Genomic DNA, 27,900 nt, shown 5'->3' with positions numbered 1-27,900 from the left:
TAGTTGCATTTTAACGTATTTTCCGTAAGATGCAACATTTAATTGTATAATAGACAGTAAATTTTGTTACAGATGGATACTTATGGACCAGAAACGGACCAGCTACGAGCATTGATTTATGGTGTACTTGAGGAGGGGCCAATCGATTCCGATGATGACGATGAAGACGTTGCTGTTATTCTAAGTGATCACAACACGTCACTAGAGCAGGAAGGAGATGAGAATGATGAAAATGATCTCAATGAGAGTTATTATCTTGTTATCTTGGGAAAGACGGAACGACTAAATGGCGTAAAGAATTCCCACGGCCTAATGTTAGAACAAGGTCGCACAATATTATTACCTACTTTCCAGGCGCTATTGCCGATGTCAAACAGTGTGCTACACCATCAGAACGTTTCAATCTGTTTTCGTTACATTACTGAACAAATTGTTTTTTGTACAAATAAGGGCATAGAGAGCCAGAGAGAGAAGTATTCACAAGAAAAACCACTAAAACCTATAGCCAAACACGAAATGGGCTCCTGTATTTAGCAGGGGCACACATTGCAAGTGGATTGGATTTGGAAGATCTTTGGTCATCTGATGGAGTTGGTATACACATTTTTCTGGCAGCTATGTCTGCCCCAAGATTCCGATTAATCATGCGCCGTCTTCATTTTGATGAACAAGATACCCGAGCCGCCAGAAAAGAGGCAGAGAAACTGGCTCCAGTTAGAGATGTTCTTACCCAGTTTGTGGGTAACTGTAGGAAACATTCCTCTGTCAGTGAATATGTCACATTAGCCGAAAAATTACAAGGATATCGTGCGGACTGCTCCTTGAGAATGTATATACTCATGAAACCAGCAAAGTAAAGCTTCAAAAGCTTTGCCTTAGTTAATGCAAGGTGTATCATACCGTGAATTTAGAAGTCTGCGTAGGTCAGAGCCAGATTGGCTTTTTAGAGTTAGCAATAAAATAGAAGATTTAATTTAAATACTTATACGACCTATTTCGGGTTCTGGTAGTAATGTTACTACAAATAGCTGGTTCACAAGTTGCAACCTAACTGCTAAACTTCTAAAGGAACATAAACTTACAACGGCTGTTAAAATGCCGGTAAACAAGAGAGACCGTCCTTCATCCTTTGTAACCGTACGAGGGCGACGAGTTCATTCCAGCAATTTTGGTTTTCATGAGGACATATCTTTGGTTCGTGTGTCCCTCAAATGAATAAAGTGGTATTACTGATGTCAACAAAGCACCATAATGATGCCACTAATGATTCCACAAGTGATATAGCTAAACAGTGTAGTGTAACGACGTAAGTTTTGTATAAATGATATTCTTTTGACATATGACCATGTGCAGACTTCGTCACCTACGTCAGTTACAAAACACTTCAAAATTATTTAAATTCTTTTTAAAGTTGTCTCTGAATGGTTCTTGAACGAAACTAATTAAAACATCATCATCTGAGTCGTACGCGCAGAATTAAGCCACTCCGTCCAATTGGTTTGCGCAAATTTTTTTCAATTTAGATGTCGTTTGTTTCTTCTCAGAAATTATATTAATGCAAGTTATCTGCTTTAATAAATATTAAAACCACATTGAATAAACTTTTAAGACTCAAACTCGCGATGAACGTTGTCAAAAATTAATAATCTTGTCAAATAAATCAGTAATACTATATATAGACATGAGCCTTGACAAGATAGGACCGAACATTTACAACATGATTAAACTTTCTATGACGTCATTGTTGTAGAAACATTACAAATTCTTATTTTTTCGGTTTTTAGAAGCACGACGCAACAACTCGGTTTCAGGATCTTCTGTTGCTCTTTGGTTGTCGACCCGCGACGTATAGTGTCCAGCAATTTTCACTCCCGTCCCGGCAGTGAAGATGCTGTCTCCGTTCGTTGTGCCGCCCTCTCCGTACATGAAACTTAAAAATAAATACAAAACTTTAGATAATTCACAAACATTACAAATATTACAAAATACACAAACAAAACACTGAATTAAACTTATATTCCCCTGCAAACTGGGCTGACACTGGTGGATGGGTGACGCTTCAATTTCGCGTCCCACTACAACAGGAGATCAGTACTTTCTATAATATTACAAAATCTGGTGTTGATTTTGTAGATGAACTTTCTGCCTCATATGTTGTATCGAAAAACAGTAGACGGTAGCCGGTGACCTCCTTCTTTACTGTAACGAGTGTGGCAGGAATTAATACCCAAATAATTTATGATCCTAATATAAAAGCTAAACATATACGTCGGAAGTTCTTGAAGAATTTCTCTCTTCAGCTTATTAGGAGCCAACTGAATCAGAGACAAAATGTGAATCTCTTTACACAACTCGCTGCAAATGTCCAACGACACTCAACAGAACCTTTACCTCAATAACTTACTAACAATATTCACAAAAGACAAAGTCATTCTGTGAATTTTCCAAGGGATAAAGGACGCAGAACTAAATATACTTGCAAGAGATGTGACGGATATTCATATATGAACCATTTTTTAGTAATGTGTGGTGATTGCGTCAGTAAGGAGAAATTAGATGACGGTTCATGAGAATGTGTTTTCCATTGTGAATGTGTCATGGTAAGGTCTACACCTAAAATATGTTTTGTTAACTGCAACCTTGTAATGTTTAACAAGTAAATGTATGTCAGTAATTTATAATTTTTGTTTTACCGCATTATCTTTGTTGTTAATCAGATGTATTTTGTTACTTAAGTACAGTAGCTTTGCGCACAAAAAATTGTTGGTATTGTACGACTCAATATTCACAACTCTTATGTGACTAGTAAATATTAAATAAATTCCCTTTTATTATTGTAAATGCGTATTAATAATATACAGTAATATTAGTAGATAGTAATAACTTATATTTGATAACCCGTTGATTTAAATGTTAAAATATTCAAAATATATATGCGGCGAACTCCACCCACACACCACTTGCATAAGAATTCCAGGCCACACTATTTCCGACTTAGTTTATATTCAGCACCACTGCATTCATCACTGATAAAACTGGTCTGAGTGAAACACATCTGTTTTGTCTAAGCGATTGTCGTTCGATACCCGAATGGTAATCATCGACATTAGGAACACTTCACAGCTACATAACTTTCAACATTTGTAGTAGTGACAACGTTATTTATTGCTACAGAGATCTCAAAATTAGTTTTAAATCAATGACAGAATTCTCTTTTCCCAGAACATGTATAGTCCATGCACCTAAAATATAACAAATATGCCGAAACATACCTGTATCAACATACTGTAAATGAATTTTTGAGGACTAATTGACATAGATAATATTTGTTAAACATGTTCTCTTAAAGATTTTGAGAAAGAACTGTTTGGATTTATCACCTTGGGTATCTTAAGTTCAGCTAACATCATATGGGCGATGAGGCTCTTTCGTCTGTGTTTGCTTCAACAAATGTATTTAGCTAACATGTTTCCACTGTTGCACAGCTGACAAGTTTCTTAATGGCTACAAAGTGGTAAACACATCCAAATGTACGTCTCTTCCATTAATGGTTTTAATATTGATAACTCCGCACTTACCAATTGGATATTGATGTTTGGAAATGTGTAACACCAGATTTTCTTTAAACTTCCATCAGAGCACATTGAACTGCTCAGAGGTCACTGCTTGAGAATACCATCAACCACCCTTATTATATCACATCGCACCAAATTAGAGTGCTCATCACCGCAGATTCTTAATCCAAAATCATTCATATTGAATATTGCTGACATGTTTTGACAACTTTTTCACTGGGAGTTTCACTGATGAGTGTGATTAAATTTCATTATTCAGAATATTTTCTCTCTCTAGTGTAACCATTAAATTATACAAATTTCCTTGTAAGGAACTAAATTTTCAGAAGTATATTTAGATCAAAATATAACATCGCACATTTTTATACATATTATGTTACGCAGTAATCGTCTCTACTTGCTGTTTTATTTGTTTACTCTTGAGACGTTACACCTTCTAGTACTGGCAGAGTAAATCAGCTAGACAAATTTAAGAGCTGTGCAGTTCTATACAAAGATGACGCTCGACAACACATTCAGGCACACTCACACATCTTAGGTTAGCGTTTGTCGGTTTGCAGCCGCACTGCAAGTAGACTGTCGTCGCCACACATGCCGCAGGCCTGTATCCACAGATTCTTCGTAGAACTAATTTCACGCTCGTACACAACATGATTCACCCATACCTTATAAATGGGCCTTAACAGGTGACGATCAAAGCTCTCAAAGCATGTCTCGATTGTTGAATCAAAGAGGATGTCATGCAGCCAGTCAGTTCATCGAATGAAGAGTTCAGTTGAGGTGACCTCTAATGCTACTAAGTAGTGGTTCCACCCTTTATGAGATCATCATCCCTGATTGTAATCAGACTATATCTTCTAGTTCTGACCTTCATGCTCTATCCCCTGCTTTCATCATTAGCACTTAATTAAACTTTAGAAAGAAAAACAATTATCTTTGAATACTTTCAATTTTAAAATAAGGATGGATAAATGGTATTTACACTGGCATCCAAAATTAAAGCAGCAAACCGAAAGTCTGCAAAATTGCTTTTATTTTGCTTCGAAACGATATAAACAGGTGATACTAAAGTAGAAACAATGTAAAGAATACAGAACGCCAACAATTGCAAAATGCATAACGGTAGACAAAAATTCTCTTCCTTTTCTGCAGCTTAAAGGATTTGCAAACACTCTCCAACAACTGGTTAATGTGCTCAGTATGGGGATTGACTACCTGTGGCAGTAACACAGGCCTGACAACGACGGGACATGCTGTGAGTGATATCATCAGCCTCGTGTTGGGGCAGTAACGCCCCTTCTTTTGCAGGGCTGCTCGCGGTATTGGAGAGTCGTTGGTGGATGCTGACGTGATGCAAGCTGTCTCCCTAGTGCACCCCAGACATTCTCTATGGGATTCAAATTGGGAGAGCGATCAGGCCACACCATGCGCGCAATATCTCCTTTTCCAAGAAAACATCAACCACCTGTACTCTGTGAGGTCGAGCATTATCGTCGATCCATATGATACCTCGCTACAACCACAAATGAAATCACACGATCTCGTCACGATACCTGACATCCATTAAACCTTGCCGATTCACCAGTACAACTTCATGAAGAGGGGTTAGAGTGCTAAACATAATCCCTGTCCACTCCATTAGCGACCTTCCTCGATCTCGGTCTCTTTCCACAATGTATGTTTCCCAAAATCGTAATTCACATTCCCTTTAGATGCGGATCCATCGAGGATCACTCTCCAGGCTAAACCGCGGCTCATCTGTGGAAACAACATTTGCCCTCTGTTCGACCGCCCAGGTGGAATGTTGACGGCTCCACTCTTAGACCTTCCCTTCTGTGAAGACGCGTCAGAGGTACACATACAGCATGTCTCAAACAATAATGGTCTTATGCACACAGTTTGCGTCGATGCAACATGTCCAGTGGATGCTGCGAGCTCACATGCGAGTCGCCGTGCAGTACTTGGGCGGTACTGTCGTGCCCTTACAGCCAAATAACGGTCCTCTCTTCTGAAGTCATACGTTGTCGGCCCTGTCCTGGTCTTCGTCATACAGATTCGGTCTCTATGAACTGTTACCGCAATCGAAAAACAACAGAACGATTCACATTAAGCTATTGGGCCACATCCGTTTGCAACTGTCCTGCTTCCTTTCTTTCTATTGCTATCCAACGCTGAGAGTCTGGTTGGCGTCCTCTCTCTGCCGTACTGCACCTTCTGTGACTGCGTTCGCAGCGGTTGTGGATATCGGGGCTACCCACAAACACTACCTCGTTTCATAGCTGCTCTGTCATGGTTGGCATGGTTTCCCGCTGACCGGAATGCTGTCTTCCATGCAGAGCACGACCGTACGGACCTTTGGTCGACAGTGTGTGTCGTTATATCGTGAATTAGACACAGGATAGGTTTGTTGCTTTAATTTTGGAAACCGGTGTAGTTTTTATAGGTGTTTAAATAAACCACGATTTAACGATTCAGTGAGACAGATGGTACAGCTTATTTCTAAAATGATTTTATTTATGGGACGACGACGCAATGCTCACTGCATCGCAATTGCTACCTACAACTTCTTCACAGAAGAGAAAGGTGTCCAAACCAAGAGTAGAATGTTGTTACAAAACTTGCATCCCCCTCACCACTCTCTCATCTAGATTCATCATCCTCATTTAAAATTAATCAAGTTAAAATGTCTGTACTATACTTACGCTTAATGCTTGTAACTTACTTGCCTTCTGGACTCCTTACTTCTGATCCGGCAGAAACTGGAAGGCTTTAGGCTGACATTGTTTTGTGTCTGACCACTGGAACCAATAAAAATTGATATTAATACCAATACTACTTCTGTTGTTTTTCGGTTGCGGTGACAGTTCATAGAGACCGAAACTGTATCACCAAGACCAGGACAGAGCTGACCACGTATGAATAATTGTTGTAAAATATTATACACCATTTGTTTACAGTTCACGCTTCACATATACAGGGTGGTCAATATGAAGTTTCGGATGAGATTATCTCGAAAACTATGCATCTGGTCAAAGAGTGGCTAAGACAAGTTCATAAGCTCAAAGCCCCCGTCTTTGGGAGGGGGGCAACTTTTAAAACTTAAATGGAAACCCCCATTTTTTATTGCAGATTCGGATTCTCCATAAAAAAGTAATGACGTTGTACCTAAAACATTTTTTTTAAACCGTTGACAGATAGCTCTGAAATCGAGAAAAATTAAAATTGGGGAAGAACCCGATTTATGGAGAATGATCCGAGAAGGACGCACCAGATCGATACAAAATGTGCACCAATTCTTTCATTGCGCCAAATTAAGCTATTTTTTTTAAATGTACTCTACCCGCCACAGTTTATGATGGAGGGAGGCGGAATGGTATTAAAATTTCGTTAGGGAACTCTTCACAATTGCATTACTCACCCGACTGTGGCTCTACCGTGGCCAAACTGGAACTATGGCTCAGTATGAAGGTCAGTGCAATGCGATCAGACGTCACTTCACTTTCAGATTGTGAACCGTAAACATCAACTGACGAAAGTAAATTATTCTTTAGCGAAATATGGTTCACTATCCTCCTACTGAGATCGTTGATATGATGTTAATTTTAGGTGAATGCCATAGCAATTACGCTGCGGCTGCGCAATTGTATGCTGATAGTTTCCCAAACAGACGACATCCAAGCGAAAACATTATTCGAAATTGCACTGAACGAGCTCGAAGTGGATACACGTACCGTCCACCTCGTCAACGCCAATACAATGAAAACGACGCTCGTACCCTTACCGTTCTCGCCTGTGTGCAACTGGATCCCGAAATGAGTAGTCGTGCGATTCAGAGACAAACTGCAATACTGAAAGCAACTGTTTTGAGGATTTTGAAGGCACATAAATGTCATGTGCATCATATCACACTGACACAAGCATTAACGCCGAAAGACATGGAAATACCCATGCATTTCTGCCAGTTGGCCTTGGAAATGATAAGAGGAGAGAATGATTTTTTTTAGATACGTTATGTACATCGATGAAGCCATAGTAAAAGTCAATGACGAATTAAACCGTCATGATTGTCATTGTTGGTCCCCTATCAATCAACACTGGCACAGACCAGTTGACAATCAACCAAATGGTCGTTAATGTTGTGGTGTGGTGTGGAATTTTAAACGGTTGCCTGATAGGACCGTTTTTAAGAATCTTATTTACAACTTCTCCACGATGGTTTGTTCGAGCTAATGCAAATGGTGATTTAGAAACTACGCAACGAATGTGATTCCAACAGGACGGAGCAGCTCCCCATTAAGCTAAAAATGGGCAGGACGTTTTAAATTTACTGTACCCTGGTCGGTGGAGAGGACGCGGCGGACCAATTCAGTGGCCTCCACGTTCACCACACATAACATCTCCTGATTTTTCTTGTGGCGTTACTAAAAAAAATATTGTTTATGAAAGACAGCCCACAACCCGAAACAATATGGAGCAACGCATTTTAAGACCGTGTGTGCTGCTCAGAACTGTGGACAACTTTCGCAGCCGACTGACTTCATACATTGAAGCAAATGAGGGTAATTTTGAACAATTTCTTCGTGGCAAATTTCATTAAATATGCACCCCAAATTGTGAGAGGCAAGGGGACTGATACTAATGAAGCACCCCAACACGTCAGAAGCAAGGGGACGCACACTAATGAAGCACCCCATTGGAACATCATTCTACTACGTCCATATCGTTGTTCCTGGGTAACGGTAAGCGTAAGATGCAGTACAATTTGTACAAAAATAGCTTACTTTGGCGCAATGAAAGAAGCGGTGCAAATTTTTAATCGACTTGATGCGTCTTTCCCGGTTGATTCTAAATAAATCAGAGTTCATCACCAATTTTACTTTTTTCTCGATTGCAGCGCCATCAGGCAATGGTATAAAAAATCTTTCACACAAAACTTGATTACTTTTGTATGGAGAATCCGAATCTCCAATAAAAAAAGGGGTGTTTCCATTTAAGTTTAAAAGTTTCCCCCCGTCCCACCCAAGGGGGCGCGGGCTGGAGGTCAAGTGTAGTATCATTTGAGGTACCCATTTGAGCTTACGAACTTGTCTTACACACTATTTTAACCCGATATATAGTTTTCGGGATAATCTCATCCGAAACTTCAGATGGACCCACCCTGTATGTTAACGACCTGATGCACTGTATGTTGTTTATTACATTATGTCTAAAGTTCTAGTTATAGCTTAAGACGCAAAAGAGTGGGTGTACGCATTAGTTTACACACCTTACATGAAGGTATTTGGTGTTTATGTTGGTAGCCAGTGTGCCTTGCAATCTACAATTAGTCATCTGCAAACAGCAAACCGTAATTTTTATATTTCTGTAGCTGCAATGTTATAAGATGTTTATGACTGTAATCTAGTTGAACCCTTTTGTTTTAACTCTCACAAAATTACGTTTTACCTGTGAGCAGGTAGTTGCCACCCGGGTTTGGAATCATTGTTCTGCTGCGCAGATGACAGTGTGCCAGCACTAGGTTTCATTTTCTGCTTTCTAACTCACCCTCGTGAGCATCACAAACACGCCACTACAAATTCGCCCACTCGCTACGGCGTACTGCTGTAAAGCGTTGCGTTTCAGAATAAATCTTCCACTCAGCGAACTGCAACCTTGTGTCAGACCTGGTCTCAGAAAGTGCACTGTACCTTTTGCGAGCAATGATCAACTGCACTATCCTCTCACAACCTCGCATCGTACCACTGTTCTGTTACACAGATATCACATAAGCTGTCATGCATACCCAGAGCGCGTGATGTAATTTAAGGTGTGCGGAAACCTTATATTTCGTGCCTGGATAGTTCACCTGGAAAGACCATTGCTTGTGAGAAGCAAAGTCCTATGTTCCCGTCATCGTGTGAACCACAATTTTAATATCTCAGAAAATCTCAGTTGTACTTAGCTAACTATCGCGTATCATAGAGGAGCGGTGCTAGGGCGGCATGTTAAGTTGCCCTATCCGATTAGGAATCAAGATTAACCTTCGACACCTCTTAACGCTAGAACCTCTATACATACATTCATGAGCCAAAACATTATGACCACCAGCTTAATAGCTTTTCTTGTCCGTCATTGGAATGAAATACGTCACTGATTCTGAGTATTAGAAGTCCGTCAGTTTGCTGGTAGGTTTGTAAAGGATAAAAAATTGTGGTGAAGACTATGGGACCATACTTTCAAGGTCATTGGTCTCTAGGCTTATGCACTAGTTAATCTAATTTAAACTAACTTACGCTAAGGACAACACACACACACACACACGTTCCCGAGGGAGGACTGGAACCTCCCACGGGGCAAGCCGCGCGGACCGTGACAAGGCTCCTCAGACAGCACGGCTACCCCTTGCGGAGTTTGAGGAGGTATCTGGCGTTAGATGTCTACGCACAGATCATGTAATTCTTGCAAGCAACGGTTTGGTTTTCGTGCGCAGAGATGCCCCTCTATAGCGATCCAGATGGGTGCCACAGGATTTACATCAATCGAATTTGGCCGCCGAATCATCAACGTGAGTTCATTATAATGCTCCTTAAACCATTGTAGCACGGTTCTGGGTCCGAGGCATGGGCAGTTCACTGCTGAAAGATGTCATCGAAGTCGGGAAAGATTGGAAAATGGAAATTTGTGGTGAGGTCTTATGGGACCAAGATGCTGAGGTCATCGGTCCCTAAGCGTACACACTACTTAATCTAACTTAAACTAACGTACGAAAGGAAAACACACACACCCATGGCCTTGGGAGGAGTCGAACCTCCGACGGAGGGAGCCGCGCGCTCTGTGACAAGGCGCCTCAGACCGCACGGCTACCCCGCGCGGCCTCGGGGAAGATTGATTACTACCACAGGTCCCATGCAATCCCAGGAGAATCTCCCTCACAGCGTAATCTTCTCCCACCAGCCTATGTCTGTGGCGCAGTGCACGTTTCGTGGCGACGTTCACTTCGATGACGGCGATTGTGGGGCTGACCAGCGACTTAGAGAAGCAAAAACATGATTTACCCAAATAGCCGACATGTTTCAACTGTCGACAGTTGAATCCCGGTGGTCACGTGCCCACTGCAATCGTAATGACGATGTCGCTGTGTCTGCGGACCTCCATGTTCAACAATGTACGATGTACAGTGTGTTCCGAATCACGTGTGCGTGCACCATCGTCGTGCTCTTAGATGCCCCAGATCGCCATCTATCATACCGTACAGAGCACACAAGCCTCCGAACACGAAGTTCTGTAAAGTGTCGCGGATGTCCAACCATTTAGTGCCAAGTTGTAGTTTCACTGCCCTACCTCTTTCGTAGATGCTCACGACAGGAGCACGTGAATATTCGACCAGCTTCGACGTTTTAGAGATACTGACCGGCCCTGCGTAATAGTAATCTGCCCTTTGTCAAAATCACATACCTCAATGGATTTCCCCGTTTGCAACCTACGTCTTCGCTAGGGTGATCACCCGTCCGCGTCTGCCCCGCTTAAATTCTATTTTTACAGCATCACGTGCCCGCAGCGCCACCAGGCTGCATCCAACCTTTCGGTGGGCACCGGTCATAACCTTCGGGCTTATCAGTGTATATCTATACTAACAATAAAACTGTAAAATTCTAATATCTCTCTCTTTGAACCAGCTAATTTCGAAAACTACTGGACGAATTACCATGAAATTTTCACTGGTAACTCCAGTGAAGCTTGGGCCAACACAGAGAGCTTCTTTCATGGAAATCCAAGCAGGAAAAAAAGACATTGTCATTTAATGTCTATCTATAATCGTCTGCTCACCTCAGTAGTTCGGATGTTTACTTAAGTGACACGATAATCATGACGTTCTTCACCAAGGAACCAACAGATGACACTGTTGGCTTCGTAATACTCCTAAGAACCAATGGATGGCGATGTTAGTTTTAAGAAAGGACATCTGTATTTTCGTAACTTTATGTCAGTGACAGAATTAAGCATTACAACTGTATCGCCATGAATTCAAATTAACATTGATTTTTCTTGGATGGAAAGTACAAATTTACTGCTTTCGCAATATGTATGAAACACTTAACGGCATCGCTTTGCTTCTTCCAATGCGTTTAATTGGTTTTCTTTTCTTGGAAAAACGAGTTTAGTTTGTGATTTGGGTATCTACGTATTAATATTGATCCCGTTTAGTTAATGAATAAAAATGTTTGCAAAACGGTCGAGGCTTTCAATACTAAAAGTGACTGAAAGATTGTGGGATATTTGATCTCCTGAAACCAATGCAGAGCGTCTGGCGAGACTTGCTACACTCCGATAACATCAGCCTTTAACTCCCTCTTTGCATACTCGTTCTGAAGTTGAGGCACATAGTAAATCAAGAGTGTCATACATTATCTTGCGACTCAGAACCATACACTCACAGAAAAAACTGGCGGAGTTCTCAGCAGGTTCCCACAGCTGCTTGACGGTCTCCTCAATCAAACCATGAACCTTAATAACAAGTCCAAAATAAATTCTACATGTACAAAGTTTGGGGCACAGCTATAAATAAACACCTAGACATCGCTGGGTTTTTCAAAAAGTGTGCTTTTCTAAACGGATAGAAACTTCACCCAGTCATCAGTAGCAGGCTGCCTATCTAACGGCTAACAGGGACAACAGTAACCTAATTTTCAATCTTTCGTGCAACTATAGGGGTCGGCAGAAGAAATTAATAACGCACATGAGCATGTTCTGAGTCACTGAACGTTGTTTGTGTTACGGCGTAAAGTGAAGTACAGGGACGCCAGTCGGCAGCGACAGAGCAGATAGCGCTGTGAGAAGACGTCAGACAATTTCACGCTGAGCGACCCCTCTCCAGGACGACATCGCGACAGTAGCGGCCTCCATACGAAGAGGACATAAGCGCCGCGCCGCGCCCAACTGGTCGCGGCCCAGTTCTACAGCGGCATCTACGCTAGTTACTTTGCTTGTACAATCTTTGTAATCCGAACTTGGGAGTTGAGTATATTGAAAAACACTGCTTATGTTGAATGTTGCCCTTTGCTTGTGACACATCTGTGTGACAGAGAGTCGGCCGCTGTGGCCGAACAGTTCTAAGCGCTTCAGTCCGGAACCGCGCTGCTGCTACGGTCAGAGGTTCGAATCCTGCCTCAGGCATGGGTGTGTGTGATGTCCTTAGGTTACTTAGGTTTCAGTAGTTCTAAGTCTAGGGGACTGATGACCTCAGATGTTAAGTCCCATAGTGCTTAGAGCCATTTGAACAATTTTTTTTCACAGAAAGTTAAGTATTGTAAAGTATTGTATTTGTTCATTTTGAAAGAAAGCTCATTAATACGATTTGTTTGAATGCTGTCTCAGAAAGTGGGTTTCCTTGACACATCACATTCAACTACTAGGCTGGTTTTAACAGTATGTTTCGCTAAATTCGAAGATATGAACACAAATACAGTGGGATAAGACGATTTATACACTATAAAGTGCTTCCTAACGGTACGTATTGGAAATATTTGCTATCAGCACATGGGGGATTCGAAAAAACGTGAGATACTTTGAAAACATTACTAAGTTGAGAATTGCCCCTTTCTTACACCGACCGCTTCAGTAATTGACTATTTAAAGTGCTGTAATAATCTACGCATTAAGAGCTATAATATTGCGTTAAAGGTTTAACGCAATTGGTGCAGTATTAAAATTTGAATATATATAGAGTTTCAAATTTTAATACTGCACCAATTGTGTTAAACCTTTATATCTTGGAGCCAAAATTTATCCACTATTTTAGAGTGCGAGCAATTGAAGATTTTGTACAAACTTTGGACGTAATTTCTGAAGTTATTGAAACTATTTCACCCTGACATGCTCCCTGAAATAACAAAAGGCGAGGCGTTTACCTCTTACTACAAATTGGCTGTCCCTGCAGTACAACTGCAGCATCACACATGACGTTTTGATTTATTACGTCATTCCTATTATATCTATTCAAAACACACTTTGTATACAGTACCCGATAGGATCACTGAACGTACCTGCAACATTTTGTCATTCTAAGGCACACAGTTCACGAGATACGCTTCATAAACATTGAGATGTATGAAAAGCTAGCTTTCCTTAAAACGAGAGCAAAATCCCCAGGATGTATTCAAGCTGTCTTTGGTAACGAGGACACTTAATGTCTTCTAAAAAACTTTAAATGTAATCCTTTTTAAGTTTTTCTTGATTACGGCTCCGCAAAATAATTAAAGGAAAATGGTTTACCGGTAGTTAAGTTTTGTTGTTCATGTGGTAAAATATCTTTATCAAGCTTGATCTTTCATTGCATTCTTACGTTGCTAGTAACTCTGTTCGCCGCCAAATTTCCGACAGTATTCGCATGAAGATATATAGCTACAAATTATATTAATGTACAACAAATAGTTTAGGAGAAAAATTTACTTCTCAGAAAATGTAAGTAGTTTTCAATATCGAGAATGTAAGTGATCATAGAGTTAAAAAGCTGTGTTGGAAGGTTCAGGTTCGACTTTTTTTTTCGGTGCGCTACGGGAGAATCATCCGAAAACATAAAACCTATTTCATTCAGATTTGACGCCTTCATCCGTGTATATTTTACACGCTTAACCTCAAATGTTTAACACCTAAACTCATTTGTAAAAGAATCAGGCGTCTGAAGCTGTTTTATACATGGTAGTTCGATTACATAGGCAGAGAAAGTACAGCTTATACAAGATTACTTATGCACTATTGTTTATAATTAGAAGCTAACCACAGTACAGAACTTCAGGCACCTATGTGGTACTCTGTAGGCCGATGAACTAGAAAAGTTTATCAGAAGTCCATTAGCAGACCCTAAAAACTTATTGACCTTTCCTGATTATTAGCTCTATCTCAAAAATACCACCACTTCTGTTACAGCTGACGTAATGAATACGTGGAATACCGTACAAAGAAAATCTGGGCAGGCAGTCTGCTTAACGAAGCCGCCCTCACCGCCGCCGCCCACTACGATACTGGAAACTAAATTTCGCCTCCCGCCTCGGCCGCGGGCAGGAGCACGGCAGTTGCGGGAATCTCCAGGCGACGCTTCCAGCGACGACCGGGAATACGACGCCTCTCCACGAATAAATTTTTGCCCACCTCGTGGCAACGGGGGGAAGCAGGGGAGCAGTTCTGAGCTTCTGTTCCCTTCCTCCCTCTTAAAATTCGGATACTTTGTCCCAGCCTTGTCGGTCTATTAAGTGGGGAGAAGAGGCGGAGCGGAAGAATCACGGTGAGTGAAAGTACTAGAGATAACTGGCTTCCTCTGCGTTCACGTACCGCTTCAGTGGGCATAGGCAATCAGAACCGAAAGCATTGAAAGAGTACGACAAAGCAGTGTTTTCGACTACAGCATGTCCTCCACAGAAGAATTACATATCTAGCAACATAGAGACATACAGTTTATGATCCAATAGCTGGCATTTGATATTAATCTTCACAGGAATTATCTTGGACGCAATAAAGGTTTATACACTAAATGAAATGCTATTAAATCACAGTTAGCTTGGTAAATTAACACATAAGGCATCTTCGAATGAAAATACAATTAAAATTATCTGTTTATTCGGAATATTGCCACTTTAAATATATTTGCATGCTACACACATGAGAGAAACACAGTCTCTTGTTTCCAGCGATTGCATGCTCGTAGTTAACCGTCGAGTAGATTCTCAGCCTTGTGCAGCAGCATTAGTTGTGGAGTGGTGTAGAGAGGATGCTATATTACGGCAGAACAAGCAGCTTGGATAGCAGATGTGCCGCACAGAGATTCCTATATGAGATGTCCATGGTATGTAACCTGAAGATGAAGGATAGTTTTTAAGACAATTCTATAATAATATGGCAACTCAGAAAAAGGTAACTTACTTTGGTTTTGCAGTCGGCAAGCGCGATTTCAGTAATTATTGTTGTACAAGGATTTCATTGTGTCCAATAATATCTACATGCTGGTAATCATGGAGAACTGTCAATCATGTGTTCACCATTCTGATTACCTCCATCCATTTCGATTAGTTAAATAATATTGTGTTAGAAATTAAAGGAGACAAATTTTTGTAAGGCAGATAACTTGTTAAAGCGCTGTAAGAGAGGATACTGATTGTTCATGTTGGTTGGAGTTCACGTTTGTGCCATTAAAAGTATTTCAAAATACTTCTTTTTGTCGTTTATATTTCAGAAATGATATCCTCACTGTTCAATACAATATGTTCGGTAAATTTTGTATTGTCACGCTTCGCACATTTGTTGAATTAATAATTTTGAAAATAGAATCAAAAACTAATTTGCTAAATCATGAGTTGTGTATTTTACATAATCATACAGAGTACAGCCGGAGCTGACTCAAGTTATCCACTGCAAGGTAACAATTTGTTGTAGGACATTTTTGAAAGAATATTAGAAACATTTTTCAATTAGTCAAATATCATGTAAATTGCAGAGATGCGTTTTGTAATAGCTCACATTTAAATTACGTAACATTTAAAGTATTCTTGTGAATCATTCTTTTATGCACTCTAATGTAACAAATAGACAGATGCATTTCAGACAAATTACAATCACATTCCTAAAATGTAATTTGCATAAATAAGCCTACGTTCCAAAGTAGGGCAGCTACGCCGATTCTAAATCTGAATCCGTAATCGCAGTTGCAAAATCCAGACAGTTTTCACATCGTTAGCGAGAAATTCAGTTACAGTTTCAGCGTACAACTCACAGCAGTACAGGTAACTTCCACATGTTACTGTCCATTTGTAATTGCAGACACATTCGAAGATCTCCACCTCGCCCCACCTCGGCCCTTGGAGCGGGATTTTTAACCCATTAAAAAATTATAATTGGAATATTGTGCGATTTCGGCACAGTTCGCCAGGATCAACACAGATCCGTTGTGTCAATACAGAAGTTCAATGCAGCTGTATTGAAACTTATAAACTACCACAAACTAAAAAGAAAAATACAATAAACATATCCAAGTTAGTTCTCTCAAAATCGAAAGTAGCAGAGACGATGAACTGAGCTTGTGAGAAACTTACGTATGTGTGTATTACAGCATACATTGCAAAGATATTAGCAGTGTTGGGAAACGGCACCTATGTGTGAATGTAGAGTCTCCTCCTAGAAACATCCCGCCGTCTCTACACTGCCGCCTGGAAGGAAGTCCAACAGATTTTCACCAAATAATTCCAAATTAATATTCAAATGCAAAGGCTGTATCAAAGTCCAGCGAGATTTCTTAGGTTGTGTTTGCAGTCTGCTTTATGCCGATATATGAGCGGACATTGTGAGGAGGATGAAAGCGTCTTGGCTATGAATGACCCCCACATTGCGCAGCCGAGCAACTCACAGTGGGTTCTTGGTGGACAGCAGCTCGATTGGCAACGATATTCCACAGTCAGCATGTCACAGCTGTACTCAGTTCAACTCACACTGTAGTATCGCTAAATCCCAAAGTTTATTCGTGAAGAACACTATATAAGAGCAATTACTCTTGGAAGCAACAGTGGTCAATCATTAATGTCCTCACTAAAATGTTTTTAGAGAACGTTTAGTCAAAGTGAAACAGGAATTGTGGAGGAGACAGCACATCACCAAAACACAAACCGTTGAAGGTGGACAAAGTTGTCAAACAGATCTTTAATTTAATAGTACCAGTTACAAATTTTAGTTATTTGCGAAACATGGTGGAAGGCGTCCGGATTTTACGGACCTTACATGAGCTCGATCCAAAACGACAGTACAATACAGCATGAGTTCCTCAGAAAATAATAAATATATTATATCAACAAAAGGCAATTGCAGTAATCTCATATACCAAAAACTACCAAACAACCAATATGGACAGGAGCGTGAATAAATAAGTTAAAGTTAGGAGACGTATCGAGAAGGTGGTTAATGGCACCGGAAAACCCCACTTAACACGATAACGGTGAGCTTCAGCACAGAAAGGGATAAGGCCAGAACAATACGTTATTCATCTTAACATAAATACGGCTGGGACAGAGGGTAAGTGGCTGGATGACTTAACAGGGCTAGGCTGCGACCCGGCAACAAAAATAAAACTCACCTTTAATGGAACGGCGATTGGCTGAAGCCATACTGGGCGACACAGACGTGACACATGGGGGGAGATCCCCATTGTATAAAAGGATTTTGAAAACTAAGGTTTCTAGATATCTGTGTCATCTCGCAGCGGACCTCACAAGTGTGTGGAAAACTGCAAGGGCATTGAGAGCTTTGCTTTCTGCAAAGTGTGGGCAATACATTTCACGTATCATGGCGACAGTCAGCAAAGTGGTAGTTAATTATTCCTACGGGAATTTTGCAGGGAAAGATACTATGCACATCGCTTGAACCCTTAGCGAGTGTGCAATAGCCATTATTTCGACTAGGGAAAACAACAAACGCGGGAAACTTGAGACTGAGTGAATTCAGTCAAGCTCAGAATAGGAAGTTAGCGTTTCAGATACAGCACAGAGACAACGCCGTTGCAGATACAGCTTGGTAAAATACCATTGTGCATTAGGCTACAGTAAATGGTGAGTCGAGATTTTGCTCACTCCAGCTTGCGTACGCTTTGATCACTGAATATCAAAAACTAGGATACTAACCTACTCTCACATTGAGTGCATGAGAGTTATTGAAAAATAAATTTATTCTCCACCAACTCAGTGCATTGAACAGCTACGACATTGTAGATGTAACTATGCTAGTGAATATTTTAATCATTCTTTCTGTAACAAAAAATTTTTCATATGTAGAGATAACGATTTTAATAATTGTCAGTTCGAATGTCCAAGAGTTAAGTATTTTGTTATTGAGTGTTGAAAGTAATTGAACTAGATTGTTGTGTAGCACTTGACCACTGAAAGCACAGAATTATATGTGGAATAAAGAAGGGAATAGCTGTTTTGTCTTTCTAGAATAGACCCGAAACTTTCACGTTTATTAATTCATGCATTCTAGTTAAGAAACAGCAGCATTTCTAATGATTTTTGTTATGACCTGCACCTGATATTAGCTGCTTACAGGGCAACATTTCTGTAGAATGTCTGTTTAACACCCTGGGCTTGAGAAGACAGTTCAGATTGCGGCGTTGCGGGGTTTTAATTCCCTTGTGCTCTGCTGGCTGCGAATTAGAAATTCACCAACGTCACAAAAGCATCTTCTCGATGTCCCTTCACTCGACAATGTAGATACTTACAAGATGATGTAAAAGTAGTATTGATAAAAAAACACCATCTCATATCTACAATTACTGAGGCTACGCAACTCCGGTAATGAAATAAAGTTCTGTAGAAAAACTGTCAATAAAAAATTTATTGGGCGGTAAGATAATGTATTGGGTTCTGGAAAATAATGTCCAAAATTTCCACACAAAAATGTGTACTTGTTCTTATAAGCAAAGAAACGGTACTATTCAGTCCACATTTAAACTATTGGTTATTTTCGTCAAGTTCACAATTCATATACTCATTTCACACGACCAGCAACCAGAAATCTATCCATATCCGACCTGAGTTAAACAACATTTGCACAGTCATTAATTCCACCATTAATATGAGTTATTACATTTGGTCCTTCTGTTGGATTTCAAAAAAGAAATTGCTCTCCAAAAAAGCTCAGTAGTTGAATGCTGAAACATGTCATGTGGATACTAAGAAGGCCAAATTTCACACGCGAATAACTTCCCAAGAAAACAATTCTAAAGCTTCCAAACTACACAAAACTGTCCGTAACTACATCAACGATAGTCACGACATATATCAAGTATGATGGACTCAATATTCCTTCATTTTATACATGATGTTGACTTGGACTAGAAACACGGCTGCCCGTGTTCAAAGCTAGCGAGACACTCCCTTCTTGTGGCCTCATTCCCACAGATGGCCCCTGCCAGGCAGACTACACTCAAGGCACCCCTGTGTACCATATAACATACACAAGCACTTGCAGACGCAACCAAGAGGAAAACAATTCTTCAAAACAAAGAAAACTTGCTAGAGACTAATGCGAACCTTTTTCTGCAGAGGTCGCCTCGCAGATACAAGGAAAGTTGGAGTACTCCGCGGGCCTCCGCCGGCTTTATAAGGCCAGCGCAGCAGCAGTACAGCCAGTTCCTAGCCGAGCTAGGACCAGCTCCGATGGACCTCACCGACGCTCTTGATGAATGGTCGTCTACAAGTTATTTGTTTTTGTGTGTATATAGTGATGGAAGTTCAGTTTCAATAAACGACATTATATTGGGTGTTCTACAATACTGAGTATTCTACATAAATATTATCTCATTCCTAGTTCTGTCCCTTCTCGTCTTACCAAGGATCCCTCGAAAGTACACCTCTGGTCCTTGTACTCTGCTCAGATCTTTCTTTCGTCAAATCAGCATTCTGATACGTTGGTAAAAATTTCCAGGTAATATGACTTTTGCATCGCGAGCTTCCCTCGACAGTGCACCTCTGTTCCTTGTATTCCGCTTAGATTTTGCTCTGTCCTAGTCAAACTTCCTGGTCCATTGGTTAAAATTAGTGGATAATTTATACATCATGATCCCCGGTTTGGCCGGTATTTTACAATTTCAATTCATACCTGTTACACAATTATAAAATTTATAACAGTTTTCTGTCCTCTACGGAATTTCATTCGCTATGTTTTCTTTCTTCGTTAATTAACTTCCTGGATATAATTAGTTGATAAATAGTCCTGATCGTAGGGTTATTTTATAAAAATGACAGGTTTTGGCCTAGACATAGACCATCTTCAGACAGTAACAGCTGATGCAGTTGGCGATGCGTAGAACAGCCAGTTGACCTCAGTCGCTGAAACTGCTCAGCAGTTCAGTTTCAGCTGATGGTGGCCTTCTGAGGATGGTCTAAGCCTAGGCCAAAACCGGTCACCTTAATAAAATAATCATCGTAATCAAACTTGTTTTTTCGCTGCTTGTATATACACTCCTGGAAATGGAAAAAAGAACACATTGACACCGGTGTGTCAGACCCACCATACTTGCTCCGGACACTGCGAGAGGGCTGTACAAGCAATGATCACACGCACGGCACAGCGGACACACCAGGAACCGCGGTGTTGGCCGTCGAATGGCGCTAGCTGCGCAGCATTTGTGCACCGACGCCGTCAGTGTCAGCCAGTTTGCCGTGGCATACGGAGCTCCATCGCAATCTTTAACACTGGTAGCATGCCGCGACAGCGTGGACGTGAACCGTATGTGCAGTTGACGGACTTTGAGCGAGGGCGTATAGTGGGCATGCGGGAGGCCGGGTGGACGTACCGCCGAATTGCTCAACACGTGGGGCGTGAGGTCTCCACAGTACATCGATGTTGTCGCCAGTGGTCGGCGGAAGGTGCACGTGCCCGTCGACCTGGGACCGGACCGCAGCGACGCACGGATGCACGCCAAGACCGTAGGATCCTACGCAGTGCCGTAGGGGACCGCACCGCCACTTCCCAGCAAATTAGGGACACTGTTGCTCCTGGGGTATCGGCGAGGACCATTCGCAACCGTCTCCATGAAGCTGGGCTACGGTCCCGCACACCGTTAGGCCGTCTTCCACTCACGCCCCAACATCGTGCAGCCCGCCTCCAGTGGTGTCGCGACAGGCGTGAATGGAGGGACGAATGGAGACGTGTCGTCTTCAGCGATGAGAGTCGCTTCTGCCTTGGTGCCAATGATGGTCGTATGCGTGTTTGTCGCCGTGCAGGTGAGCGCCACAATCAGGACTGCATACGACCGAGGCACACAGGGCCAACACCCGGCATCATGGTGTGGGGAGCGATCTCCTACACTGGCCGTAAACCACTGGTGATCGTCGAGGGGACACTGAATAGTGCACGGTACATCCAAACCGTCATCGAACCCATCGTTCTACCATTCCTAGACCGGCAAGGGAACTTGCTGTTCCAACAGGACAATGCACGTCCGCATGTATCCCGTGCCACCCAACGTGCTCTAGAAGGTGTAAGTCAACTACCCTGGCCAGCAAGATCTCCGGATCTGTCCCCCATTGAGCATGTTTGGGACTGGATGAAGCGTCGTCTCACGCGGTCTGCACGTCCAGCACGAACGCTGGTCCAACTGAGGCGCCAGGTGGAAATGGCATGGCAAGCCGTTCCACAGGACTACATCCAGCATCTCTACGATCGTCTCCATGGGAGAATAGCAGCCTGCATTGCTGCGAAAGGTGGATATACACTGTACTAGTGCCGACATTGTGCGTGCTCTGTTGCCTGTGTCTATGTGCCTGTGGTTCTGTCAGTGTGATCATGTGATGTATCTGACCCCAGGAATGTGTCAATAAAGTTTCCCCTTCCTGGGACAATGAATTCACGGTGTTCTTATTTCAATTTCCAGGAGTGTAGATTGCATGATCGCTGTTCTTTCCAAACATGTTACCTAAATTTTTTAAAACTTCCTAAATACTGGAAATCATCTACTTCCTTAATAATTTTTCCATTCCAGAGTATATACTACAATTTTTCGTATTTCATGCTGATCTTCGTTACTTCATTTTTTATTCTTATTTTCGTGCTTGCTTCTTCAGTCACTTTCTGCCAGATGTGTAGATGTTCTTCCAATTTTTACTCATTTTCTTCCAACTCATCACATCATGTGCAAATGCTGTGAGTTTCACATCAACTGCTGGTGATCCTCGGAGGACTTTGGTGATGATGTTGCTTACAGCATTATTAAAAAGCATTGTGAGAGCACTGTACCTTGCCTAAGCACTCTGTACGTATTAGGGACTCCTCTTGAACTAAATTCCTTGGGCCATTAGCTACGGCGTCAACTAAAGTGTAGCACCACTACTATTTAGTGGGATAATCTATGGGAATACGCCTATGGGGGAGAGCTGATCTCGAGGTCCCAGGCACGTTCCACCACAGCTGAAGCAGGCGCCGCTGCGTCTCCCACCACACTCCCCCTATGCAGTCAGCCACCCGAGGGCTGGCCACCACGGCAAGACTGCCAGCAGGCTCTGTCCTCAGCTGATGCCGTGTGCATCCTGGGTCCGTGTCTCACACCGGGCCCTAGCGGGATCAACCCTGTGTTTGTGTGTTGCAACCAGTTTGCCAAGAGAGGTGTGTCTGATATGCTCCATCGTCAGACTGCACATATCTGAGCAAGATAATATGTTTACTTTGGTAGACGTGTTTCCATGGACCGTCGCCAGTGTGCAACCCCACCACAACAGTGAAAGTTTGGACAATTACGGGTAGGTCACTCAAACCATTTAGGGATTTTGACAATGTAAATCGCCAATTCGACAGAATTTGGTACGACACTCCCTAGCAAAACATGTTGCAACTCTGTCATTCAATGATAAGCCGTAAACTTCTTACATAAGGCCAGAGTTGGAGCAACGCGTTTTTGGGTTGCTCAGTTTGTGAAGCTCTTTCTCTAGAACAAATCACCCAAATCTGCCGATACTGTAATCATTCGTTTGTCTGTTTATGTAATCATATCTAACGATTTCCGTCACATTCAGATAATTCCTTGGGGATGCGTCTTTTTTTTTGTGTGCGTGTGTGTGTGTGTGTGTACAATGAAATATTTATGTTGTACAACGCTCAGGGACGCGGAGGTTCTGTAGTGCTGGTAAACTGAATTATTAACATTAAGGTAACACAGGAATACATATTCCTCGTTTATATCTAGTAACCTGAATGTACTCATTATTCTCTTCTGTTAACGATTATTCATAATATTTCGGCATTCCACGAGTTTATGAACCATTCAGCTGCGAGAGGCTATAAGTATAGCAAGTGCGTTTTTTTATCCTCAAACATATCACTGGTCGTTACAGTAATAAGCTTACCTTCTAAAAATAACACTGTTGAAATTTGCTTTCTATTTGATGTTCACAAATACTCGGAGGTTTAAAGGCTGTCCTTGGCGTGAAGTAATAAGGAAATTATTAACGAAAACTACAATATTTTAACTACATGGGCGCCACAGTGTCCGTTTTTGCATTCTTATTACGTCTGCAGTACCGGATTTTGTTCTACTCCGTTCATTTAGCTTTCCTATACATCGTCGGTTCACATTTTATAGTCTCATTTCAATTCATCTTATCCTCCAAGTCCTTTGTCGTCACTGGAAAAACATTACTATCTCATCGGTGAACGGCAAGTTTAATGGTCCATAAAATTATAGGAATTTGGCGGTAACCAAATTTTTATTTGTGGCTAATGTGTCCGCTCTAAACCACCCATCCTCGTTCGGAGTGAGCCGTAAAGAGTAAATGTAAGGCATGTCCTTGCATCATATATATACTGCCAGTAAATGTCACGCCACTGTTTTAATATCACGTGAGGCTACAATTCTAAAACCTTTAGACCGGCACGTATTTACTTACTGCGAGGTCGATAAAAAACACACAGATTACTTTGTTCGAGAGTCGACCAAACTACTGAATGGTCGTCCTTACTCAAGTATGTTATAATCACATTTGAAGCCCATGGCGCAATTTCGACGAGATTATGCTATGGAATTCTTATTCTCCACAAAAATTATCATACTTTTGCGTCATACGTTGTCTAGTATTGAGTCCCCATATATTACTTGGTTAAACGTTAAGTCTCGCTCTTTAGACGTCTTCTCAGGAATTTAGCCACCTTTTTCGGAATTTAGCAAATTTCATTGGCAAGCTGAGACCTTTGAGGTCCGATAGACTTCGGTACAAAAGGATCCATAATCATTTTGATTTTATTAGGGCAATCAGTGCCTCACATTAAATTTACTCACTTTTTTAAATTAAAGACTTTATTTCATAGTTTTACGCTATTAATTAATTTCGCCCCCTTGAGATTTTCAAGTCACGTGTGCTGTTGGTGTCACAGCGTAAAACTGTGGTGACATACAGTAGTATCTTACATTCCACATGGGTGCGTGAAGGAAGCTGTATTTGATGGTGTCTTTCATATAAATCTCTTATGATCTTGGGGCAAACAGCATAAATTTGGCCAAAAAATTTATTACAATTTTTCAATTAAACCGTGACTATATAAAGCGATACATAGTAGTACCGGTGTTTTCAAATCATATTAAAAGTGTTGATTTTTCTAACGATGTTAAAAGTCTTTGACAGTTTGTAAAAAGTAAATGGTAACAGATATTGTTTAAAGAAGCTAAAACCGTAATAAAGATTGATTTCTATAATTATACAGACTGTAATATTAATTCGTTATTTAATAGTTACCTTACTTCTGACAAAGCAAGTAGGAAAGTCGGGAATTCACTTTGGGTTTCCAGCCCACGGTTGTGCGGGTAACCTTGGCGCTAAATGGCGGGGAAAGGACGGAATGAAACGAAAACACAGCAGTCGTAGGTTGCGTAGCCCGGTGACTGCCACATTTGGCAATGTAAGAATTTAGTGAGGGCTGAAACTGTGCTTAATCGGACGAAAGTTAGTGTGGCAGCGGCATTCGTATCTTAAAGTCGTCTCCAGAAATTGCACTTTTTTGGAAACCAAGGTGGAACTTAGAGCCGATGCAACTTCGATGAAAACAGCTATCGCAAACAGCATCGCACCTAATGAATTAATTCCATCTCATTGGTGACGGGAACAGTCTAGCCATCATCATTCAACATTCTTCAACTGCAGCACCACAACAACGACGATAAACAAGGCAAGACTTTTATATATCTAGGTACTCTGACGTGTAACGAATATTACAGCCACAGACGTCACACGTTTTCGTTGTATACATTCAATTACTTAAACGTTTTTGTTAAAGTGGTTGTACTAAGGTCACAAACTGAATAATGAATTCCTATCATTGTTTGTTTAAATAATTTTGAGTAAATCTAAACGGTTAAAATTTCGTATAAATATTATTAGAATCATGGCAATAAAGATTGTCAAAATTGCATTCAACTGGGAAATAAAATCACCCGGTTGGATTGCTAGTTTACTTAATGCCTCAGATTTTCAGAATGCTTTCACTTGATCTTCAGTTATTCAGTTTTCATTAGTGCATCACTACGAATTTTAAAGATAGTAGCCATTGAGTTAGGTCAATATCTCACAGCTTGATTACATCTTGGTTCTATGCAGGACATTGAAGATTAATTGAAATATCATAATTTCATTGCAGTGAAAGTTAAATAATTTCTGAAAGAATGCAATGAAACTGCTCCTTCAGAGCTGGGGATGACAAACATTCACATAATTAATATCGTCGTACAGTAATATTAACGAGTCTACAGTCCGTTCGCTACTGTGGTGAGGATAAAACTGCAAGGTAGACAGAGAAGTGTTTATTTAATGTAATATCCCTCCCCGCCTGTCGAAATTATTACAAATCAAACCACATTATATTCACAGAGACAACAGTTGCCTGAAATTAAGGATTTTCCGATAGGTTACACATTGCCAATTCAGTAATTAAGTGTTGTTAGAAATCAGCAAAGTAGCGACTGTTATACAGTGCAGATTAAATGCAAACGGTCAGCTGGGTGAACATAACTATTTTGTTTTCTGGGAAGAGAAAGGAAGTGGCGTGTAAGACGATTTTTTGTGACGATAAGCAAGGCAGCAGTTAGGTTGTGTGCTGACCGACCGTAAAACTGGACCATGCAGTGGCTGTTTCCTCATAGCTCCATAGATGTCGAAGCATTTTCTTTCCAGTAACTTAAAACGTTATTGTGTACCATATTAAACGTCATAGAAAGCCAACACATGTATAACAACAGCTAAAATTGTTATTTTCGCCGTTAAAAAGAAATATTCTCCCTGTTACAAAAGCATTCAAAAGTTTTTTAGCATGAGTTTCTTGTACTTTCAAAATAAAATATGAATCGATCACACATGGAATCGGTGGAATCGATTAATCGTGGTTACCATGGCATGACTTTTAAGACTTTTCTGTTGAAAAGCGGCTTCCCTTCTACTCTTCTAAATTGAAAAAACAAAAGGCGAAATACCAGAATAAAATACATGACTACAGCTTGTAAAGTAGTGGAATAATGACAGTTCAGGACCATACAACAGTTTGTCTTACATTGTACTTACATAATAGTGAGACAAGAACATTATTATATTGCTGCGACGAAAGTCACTGGATAGTGATATGCACAATACAGATGGCGGTAGTATCACATACTCAGTTCGCATTGTCGGAGCTGTCATTTGCGCTCAGGAAATGCATATGAAACGATTTCCGACGACGTTATTATGGGCGTACGACTGGGAGTAAAAGACTTTGAATGTGGAATTATAGTTGGAGTTAGACGCATGCGACATTCCATATCGGATATCGTTAGGGAATTCAATATTCCGAGATCCTTGGTGTCAGGAGTCTGCCAATAATACCAGATTTCAGGCATTACCTCTTACCATGGAAACGATGCGGCCGTTGGACTTCACTAAACGCCCGAGGGCAAGATTTCAATGTTAACAGAAAAGCAGTACCGCTATGAAATAACCGTAGAAATCAATGTGGACGTACGACGAACGTATCCGTTAGGAAAGTGCGGTGAACTTTGTCGTAAATGGTGTACGGCAGCAGACGACAGACTCGAGGCTTCTGCTAACCGCACGACATCGCCTGCAGCACCTCCCCTAGGCTAGTGACCATATCGTTTGGACCCTAGGCAATATTTTTACGAAACGCCTTCTGCCATGCAACATCGTTACAAAGCGTCTTCTACGATGAAACATCGATACGAAACAACCTCCGCCATGCAATATCGGTACAAAGCAGCGCCAGTGTCTGCGGTGTAACGCTGGTGTTACGCACTGTTTGCCTTACAACATTGGTTCGAAGCACCTCCTGTGCCATGTATTGGAGATACAAAGCAGCCTCTACCACGTGACATTTCGACGAAGCAACACAGTATTAGTATGAAGCAGCCTCTGTCACGAAACCTGCGCCACTGCACTGTTAGGCCGCGAGGTCTACTGCAAGGAGTTTTGCCACTAATGAAAACGGTCATAAGTAGTCCATCATATTTTGAAAGGAATAGTGAGTTTCATTCGTACAACACTAACAGAAAACCACTTTCGTCGCCCTATTAAAGCTGTCAGCGACTCACAAATCATTTCAAGTCTCATGAACAACAATTTTCGATCTTTTGGCACATGACGTAAAATATCTCATAGGTAACACGGCAAGTTTTAGATCTAGCCTAAAATGTTTTCCTTTAGATAGTACATTTTAATCTATAATTTAAGTTTTAAGTGAGAAACTGGCAGATTTTAAAGAGAAACACTGGTTTTCCTGACTATACAATGAAGCCTTTCAAGCCGACATCACTTCACTTGAAGCTTCCGGACCAACAGGCCGT

Source organism: Schistocerca serialis, chromosome 2, assembly GCF_023864345.2.
Source record: "Schistocerca serialis cubense isolate TAMUIC-IGC-003099 chromosome 2, iqSchSeri2.2, whole genome shotgun sequence".
NCBI classification, from domain to species: Eukaryota; Metazoa; Arthropoda; class Insecta; order Orthoptera; family Acrididae; genus Schistocerca; species Schistocerca serialis.
This window is presented reverse-complemented; position numbering follows the sequence as displayed.